This window comes from Myotis brandtii, unplaced genomic scaffold, assembly GCF_000412655.1.
Source record: "Myotis brandtii unplaced genomic scaffold, ASM41265v1 scaffold456, whole genome shotgun sequence".
In the NCBI taxonomy this organism is placed as follows: domain Eukaryota; kingdom Metazoa; phylum Chordata; class Mammalia; order Chiroptera; family Vespertilionidae; genus Myotis; species Myotis brandtii.
Window position 1 is genome coordinate 516,758 of NW_005367431.1, and position 7,827 is coordinate 524,584.

Consider the following 7,827-nt stretch of genomic DNA (forward strand, 5'->3'; position numbering starts at 1 on the left):
AGTGCTCCCCCTGTGGGAGCGCACTGACCACCAGAGGGCAGCTCCTGCATTGAGCATCTGCCCCCTGGTGATCAGTTCTTGTCGTAGCAACCAGTCGTTCCTCTGTTTGGTCAATTTGCATATTAGCCTTTTATGATATAGGATCCCCCAATGCCCCTCCCATTTCAGGCTTGGTGTTGGGCAGGGGGACACTGAATTGAATCAGTTGTGGTCTCTGCCCTGAGTTACTCCCAATCTAGTGTGGGTGATGAACCCTTACCTACAATACCATGTGATCAGTGGGCATAGACCCTGAATCCAGGCTGGGGCAGTGGTGGTCAGGAAGGCTTCCCAGAATCAAAGGCAGAAAGGAGGGTGGGCAAAGGAGCTCAGCATGTGCATAGGTATGGAGACCCAGAACCAGGCTGGCTGTGAAGGGCCCTGAATGCCAAGGCGTTGCAGAGACTGTGGCTGTCCCCTAATATCCCTTCTCCCTTCAACACTAATGAGACATGGCTGCTTGGAAGAAAGACTGCATTTCCCAGCCTCCCTTGAACCTGGGTGGGGCCATGTGACGAATGTGGCCAATAGGATGGGAGTAGAAGTATTGTAGGCAGTTTCAGGGTTGTTTCCTGTAGTGGTGAGCCCTCTCCTCTACCTTTCACTCTTCCCATTTCCTAGAAGGTGAACAGGGTCCCCTCTTGGGACATGTGAACGAGGGCAACAGCCCGGGAATTATAGAGCAACAGGACGGAAGGAACCTGCCACTGGATGGTTTATGTGTGAGTTATTCTATGAGGGACAAGTAAACTTCTGTCTTACTTTAGTCAGTGCTATTTGAGGTCCGCTTTAGGAGCTAAACCTTTATGTAGCTAATAGCAAGGCTAAGGGCTAGTATCCTCTAGGGCACAGGGAGCTGTTAGAGTCCTGGGGGCGGGGTGGGGAGTGACATTGTCAGATTTGCATTTTGGGGAGATCTGCCTGGCAGCAGACTGCAAGATGGGTTGGAGGGGAGAGAGACAGGAGGCGGGAAGACCAGAGAGGCGGCTGGTGTCTTAGAAGGGGGCAGAGACCTCCAGGCCCGACCCCAGCAGGCCTGCTCTGTGTGTTCCTGCTGACAGAGGGAGGGCCAGGTTCCTCACTCAGGCCTGGAAAGCAGGCCCGTGGAACCCAGCCTTCAGCTGCCACAGGAGCCCCAGGAGCCCCCTGGGGAGGGTTGGTAGTGCAGGGCTGAGGGTGGGAGGGAGAGGCTTGAGGAGGAGTGAGAGGTGGTAGGGAAGTGCCTATGGTGGGCGGGGCCTGGGTGGGAGATGGAGATGGGGCAAGGACAGATGGAAGGAAGAATGAGGGGGACTGTGCTGGTCTGGTCTCCAGCGGCAGGTAGCAGAGACCCAACCAGAACCGGTGAAAAGGGGACGTTACTGGCTCTCACTCTGGGAAGAACACCGTGGACTGGAGACTCGAACAAAGTTGTTGGGCTGCCATTCTCTCCACTCCGCCTCTCTGTTAGCTCATTCTCTTCTACTCCAGACAGCCTTTCCCCCGCTCAGGGCAGGAGGTCGGCCTGGCCAAAGGCAGCTTAGGGTCCCATCCTTTCAGCTCCACTGAGAACCTGTTTCTTCCAGCACCCACATGTAAGCCCCAGGGAAGGAGAGCTGGCTGGGGTCGCCTGCCCACCCACGGCCGATCGCTGTGGCCAGGGGGATGGATGCTCTGACGGTTAGGCCTGGGTCCCTTGTCCAGTCCGGGGCCAAGGATTGGGGTCCTGGGATTGTGCTCCCCACAGGGAGGAAGGGAAAAGAGGTTCCCCTAAGGAAGAAAGCATTTTTCTGTTACCTGGAGACTAGGGGCTGGGTCTCTGGGTGGACAGCAGCAATCAATAAAGTCTGCAGACATGGAAGGGGAGAGTGGGCATATGGGGGGATGGGAGGCAATGACTGGGGATGGGGGTGGGAGGCCTAATGTGGGGAGAGACTGAGATATAACCTTTCTGTGCCTCTCCTCCAGCAGTGAGCACACTCCAAATGCACCCCCCAGCCCCCCGTTTCTGTCTCGGGGCTCCTAGTGTCTTATTTAATTGTTAGGAAAGGATGCATCAAACCAATACCTATGAGAGCTGATGGGCTGAGAAATGCCAAGCTCCTCTTCCTAAAGCACTTTTCCACTTCCTCTCAGAAGCCCTCCTTGATTTCTCCCCAGTCTGGCAGAGCTGGTGACTCCCTCCTCTGGTCCCTGTGTTCCTCTATTGGCTTCTATCTGGGCACAGCTCACCCTGTGCTCCAGCGAGGGACCCACATACCAGTGTCCCTTTAGGCTGTGAGCCTATTGAAGGCCGTCACTATCCTCTCTTAGTTAGCACCTGTCCCCCAAGTCTTGGTCCTGCCAACTCTTGGGTGTCTGCCTGTGTCTCTGTATATGTTTCCGTGTGAAGGTATGTTTATGTGTGTGTCTGTGGTTATGGATGCTGTGTCTATGCATATATGTTCACCTGTGGGCGTATAAGACTGTGGATGTGTGTCTGTGTGGAGATTTTATAGGGGATTTTTTGTGTCTGCCTCAGTGAAACTGTGTATATAGGATGGTCTGGGGGCCACTCCCTCTGGGGCTTGGTAACACACAAGTACACACACAGACCCACACAGAAGTATAGATACAAGCAAACGTACACACCTAGTTGAACAAATACATAGACACAAACATACAGAAACAGACACACTAGTTACACACACACACACACACATACACACGCCTGTCTGGAGACCTTCTGTGGCCCTGCCTAGGGCTGGCCCTGCCTGGGGCTGCCCGGCTGCCCTCGGCTGCCCTCGGAAGGAAGGCTGGGAGCCCTGTCTGGGGCAGGCTGGCTGGAACGGATTCCCGGGGCTTCCCCTCCGCAGACCGGAGTGTTTTCTGTGCCCGTGCAGTGGCAGGAAGCCAGCCCCGCCCTGTGCCTTCCATTCCCGCCCATGTGGCCACCCTCTGACAGCAGGACAGCGGGCCCACCCTGCAGGGTCATAGTTCCGGAAAACACCGAGGCAGTGGGGCCTTGGAAGAGGAATTCTCACCCTTTCTTTTCAGACCACGCACCTCGAGCACCACAGCCTCCTGTTACAGCATCTGAGAACCACCGTGACGGCATCTACCTTATTCTGTCTGAAGGTACAGGGTCCTAAGTCAGGCTGCAGGGCACACCCACGGGGTGGAGGGAGCCCACTGTTCAGTAGCTGGGCCCTGATTTACCACTAAAGGTGTATTCCCTGCTGCATTCCCAGTTCTTGGCACAGTGCCTGGCACATAGTAGGTGCTCAGTAAATGTCTGTGGAATGAATCAGGAAGGAGGCTCTTATTAGCTCCATCTTACAGACATGGACATGGAGGTTCAGAGAGCAATTTGCCCACGACTGCACAGCAACCAAGAGGCAGAGACAGGATTTGAACCCAGGAGCCATCAGCTTATCAAACCCCAGCTGGTCCCGCTGTTCATCCAGGGTTACTCCAACCGAACGGAGTAAATCCTGAGCTCGTGGCCTGGGGCCCTGGAAGTCCTCCATGCACATTTTCACTGCTTGTTCTAAGTCTCAGTTTCCACATCTGGACAATAATGGGTTTGATAAGATATCAGGCATAAAAGTACAAAATTAGTTCATGAGAAATGCAACTTAAAAAAAACAAACCCCACTGACCTGCATTTGTATGTTGAGCCCACAGTTCCCTGAGCGTAGCAAAAATGTGCTCTCAGTTATTTGGGGACCTCTTCCCTGGGGCTCGTGTCCAGGTTGGGGAGAGAGGGCAGAGGGGTTTTGTAGTGGCAGGAGCTGGGGCTGGCGCTATGCCCTCTGGTTTGCCGTTACTCCCCTCCGGCCCCCACTGAGATGCCCTCCTCCCTGCCTGGCCTTTGACCCCCCCCCCTTCCGCCCTCAGATGTCACAGCTACGCTACCCTTTGTCCCCATCTCGAGCCTTGCAGCTCTGGCTCTCCTCAGCCCCTCCTGGTGCATAGGGGTTGTTCTGGCCTTCAAGTCCAGCTCCAGCACTTCCTTAGCAAGCCTCAGTTTTCTTATCTAGAAAATGGGGAGAGGCTCCTTTGTCAAGTAAACAAACCGATCCACACAGAATCCTTAGAAGAGCACCTGGCACATTGTAACTGCTCAGTCAATGCCATTTTGGCTGTTACTGTTCCCTGCTCTGTTCCGGGGGGCGTGGCTCAGGGCAGGAGTGGGGGCAGGGCCCCTGGTCTCAGGTCACCTCCACGCCTGCCCCCTCCTTCTGACAAATGAAGACAGACAGGCTGGGGACTGTCGTGTGTGTGTGTGTGTGTGTGTGTGTGTGTGTGTGTGTGCGCGCGCGCCTGATGCCTGAGTTTGGCCTTCAGGGTGCCTCTCCCCCCCAAGCCCCACCCTGACCTGCTACCTTACCTCCTGCTGTTCTTTGCTCAGTGGCCCTCCTGTGGCTCCAGGTGCTCCCTCCTTTCAGCAAAGAACAGCAGGAGGTAAGGGAGCAGGTCAGGCTGGGGCTTGGGGGGGGGGGGGGGGGCCCCCTGAAGGCACCTGGACTGCCCTCTCCTCCAGCTGCACTTAAAGTGCCGCCTCTTCAAGATCCAGCTGCATGGCTGGCCGTGGCCGCGGTGGTGTGTGCAGCCAGGGCCAGGCTGCTCAGCAGTGGGAGGGGCAGGGGTCCAGGCAGGCCCCTCCCTCCAGGAAGATGCTCCAGGAAAGTGGGGATAGAGGAGGACCAGGCGGGGAGGGGGGCTGGTTGGCAGGTGGCTGGTGGGCCCTGGGCACAGGGTCTGCTATCTGGGAAGCAGGGCAGCCGTATAGTCGGTGAGTTAGAGTCCAGCTTTCTTTTTAGCTGGTGACCTCAGGCAAGTGACTTAACCCACATGACCCTGGGCAGTGACCTCAGCTCCCTGTGCCACACTTGCTCGTCTGGAAGATGGGCATGAGACTCGGGCTGGGGCGGCAGAGCTGGAGACAAAGGGCCATTGTTGCTGGTGCTGGGAGCTGCCTGACGCAGGGAAGGCTGCCCGGCGACGATGTAGGACAAGTGACCCTGGATTCCCTCTGGGAAACAGGAAGCGCCTGCTGCCCAGGTCGCCGCCCTGGCCACAGGAAACAGCTGACCCCCTCTCCCTGTCCCAGCCCTGTCCTGTCAACAGCCCAGCCTGGGTTTTCATATTTTGTGCTGCATGTGTGCTTTGGGGGACCTGCAAACCCATTGAACATACTATGTATATGAATGCATGTGTATATGAACATACTATGTATATGAATGCATGTGTATATGAACATAGTATGTATATGAATGCATGTGGTATATGAACATAGTATGTATATGAACATAGTATGTATATGAACATAGTATGTATATGAACATAGTATGTATATGAACATAGTATGTATATGAACATAGTATGTATATGAACATAGTATGTATATGAACATAGTATGTATATGAACATAGTATGTATATGAACATAGTATGTATATGAACATAGTATGTATATGAACATAGTATGTATATGAACATAGTATGTATATGAACATAGTATGTATATGAACATAGTATGTATATGAACATAGTATGTATATGAACATAGTATGTATATGAACATAGTATGTATATGAACATAGTATGTATATGAACATAGTATGTATATGAACATAGTATGTATATGAACATAGTATGTATATGAACATAGTATGTATATGAACATAGTATGTATATGAACATAGTATGTATATGAACATAGTATGTATATGAACATAGTATGTATATGAACATAGTATGTATATGAACATAGTATGTATATGAACATAGTATGTATATGAACATAGTATGTATATGAACATAGTATGTATATGAACATAGTATGTATATGAACATAGTATGTATATGAACATAGTATGTATATGAACATAGTATGTATATGAACATAGTATGTATATGAACATAGTATGTATATGAACATAGTATGTATATGAACATAGTATGTATATGAACATAGTATGTATATGAACATAGTATGTATATGAACATAGTATGTATATGAACATAGTATGTATATGAATGCATGTGTATATGAACATAGTATGTATATGAATGTATGTGCATGTGAACATAGTATGTACATGAATGCATGTGTATATGAACATAGCATGTATATGAATGCATGTGTATGTGAACATAGTATGTCTATAAATGCATGTGTTTATGAACATAGTATGTATTTGAATGTATGTGTATATGAACATAGTGTGTATATGAATGCATGTGTATATGATCATAGTGTGCATATGAATGTATGTGTATATATGTGAGGGACCCATTTCCTTGCTTAAAAAGAAAGCAGCTCTGTTTTTCCACTGCAAAAAAAAATGTCTAAGAGCCACCATCTCATCAAACTCATTTATTTATAGGTGGGAAAACGGAGGCTCAGGTAGACGATGGCTGACGCAAGCTGAGGACAGCAGGAGTGGGAATAAAGGGACCCCAAGCCCCTTGCGTGGAGGAAGGAACTGGCAGGCAGGAGTCGTCCCTCTCAGGTAGCAGGCCGCCCCGGAACCGACATGGAGAGAGCGCAGCCGAGCCTGGTGCCCTGGGTGGAAGGAGGCACCCTGACCCAGAAGGAAAGCGGCCGGCGATGTAACCCGCAGGAGCAGCGTGACGCGAGGGAAGTCCCATCTGTACGTTCTAGACCCCGGGCTGGGGGTGGGATGTGTAAGACAGACACGGCCCTGCTTCAGAGAGCGGCTGAAAAGTGCGCAGACACAGGATGCCGAGATGCGAGTGCCCAGCACCACCTCCCGAGAGAGAGTGGGCTGGTGGGAGGGCCTTTGAGCGCTGGGACACACCAGGAGGGCTTCCTGCTCCTGCCCCGCCAGGGCCCTGCTGCGGGGCCTAAGGCAGTCTGTGCCTTCTCTGGTCCCTGGCGTGGGTGGGAGAGCTCCCCCGGGGCGCTTTGCTCTCTGGCATCCAGGGAGGCCCGCGTCACAGGAAGGACACCATGTTTTAATGCACCCGTGTTTCTTCGCTGCTTTTATGTGTCTCTCTTCCTTTTCAGCCAGAGGCACCCAGGGCCTTTGAGAGGAATAGGATCAGGATCAGGAACACAAAGGGAGGAATTGACGTTCAGCTTTTGACTGAAGAGGAACCTGCGTCCTTGGACAGACAGTCGTCTTGAAAGCCAGGCTTTGTTGAGAGGTGGGGCGGCTTTCTGAGTCCCAACGTCATCTTTGCACATCAAGAGCCCAGCCCGCTGCCTCCGAGATCACAGAGGAGTGCGGAGAGGACGGAGGGGATGGAGAGAGGGGGAGCCCGCCAGGCAAGGAGGGGAAGCGGGGTCTGCCCTCACAGGGGTCCTGGTGAGGAGGGACGGGGTGAGGACATGGGCTGGGCCCCCAGGAGTGGGAAAGAGACTAGACCACAGAGACCAGGACATCCGTGCTCTGGTCCACTTTGCCACTTACCAACGTGGGGAAGGGGGTGAGATCGTGGGGGTGGGAACCTGACATTGGTGGGAGGGGGTGCCTGGTTAGGTGAGGCTGACCTGGCATTGCTGGGTCCCCATGACCTATGTGGGTGACCAGGAGGTCCAGAATTCCAACTCCCAAGGATCAACAGACCAGCAGAGAAGGGCACCGTGTGGCCAGGGACGGGGGGGAATCCCTGGACCAGGTGAGTCACACCTGGTGAGTCACATAGATGGGAGACCCCCTCCCCGCTTCCAGGAAGCTCGGCCAGCTTCTCCACACCTACCTACCCCGCTGCCGTATTCGGAGGAGAAGTGGGAAGGGGAAGCCTGAAGCACTGAGCATTCACTCCAAAGCAACTGAATTGCCTCCCGAGAGACCAC

The 7,827-nt window shown here is 52.7% G+C and overlaps 1 long non-coding RNA gene across 1 annotated transcript; it reads left to right on the forward strand.

Annotated features, from left to right (window-relative positions):
• Positions 1–609: 609 nt before the first annotated feature.
• Positions 610–7,329, forward strand: LOC106727623. Its single transcript, XR_001363848.1, has 3 exons — positions 610–761; positions 6,392–6,658; positions 7,036–7,329. It is a non-coding gene; the product is annotated as an uncharacterized LOC106727623 (long non-coding RNA).
• The last annotated feature ends 498 nt before the right edge of the window (positions 7,330–7,827 follow it).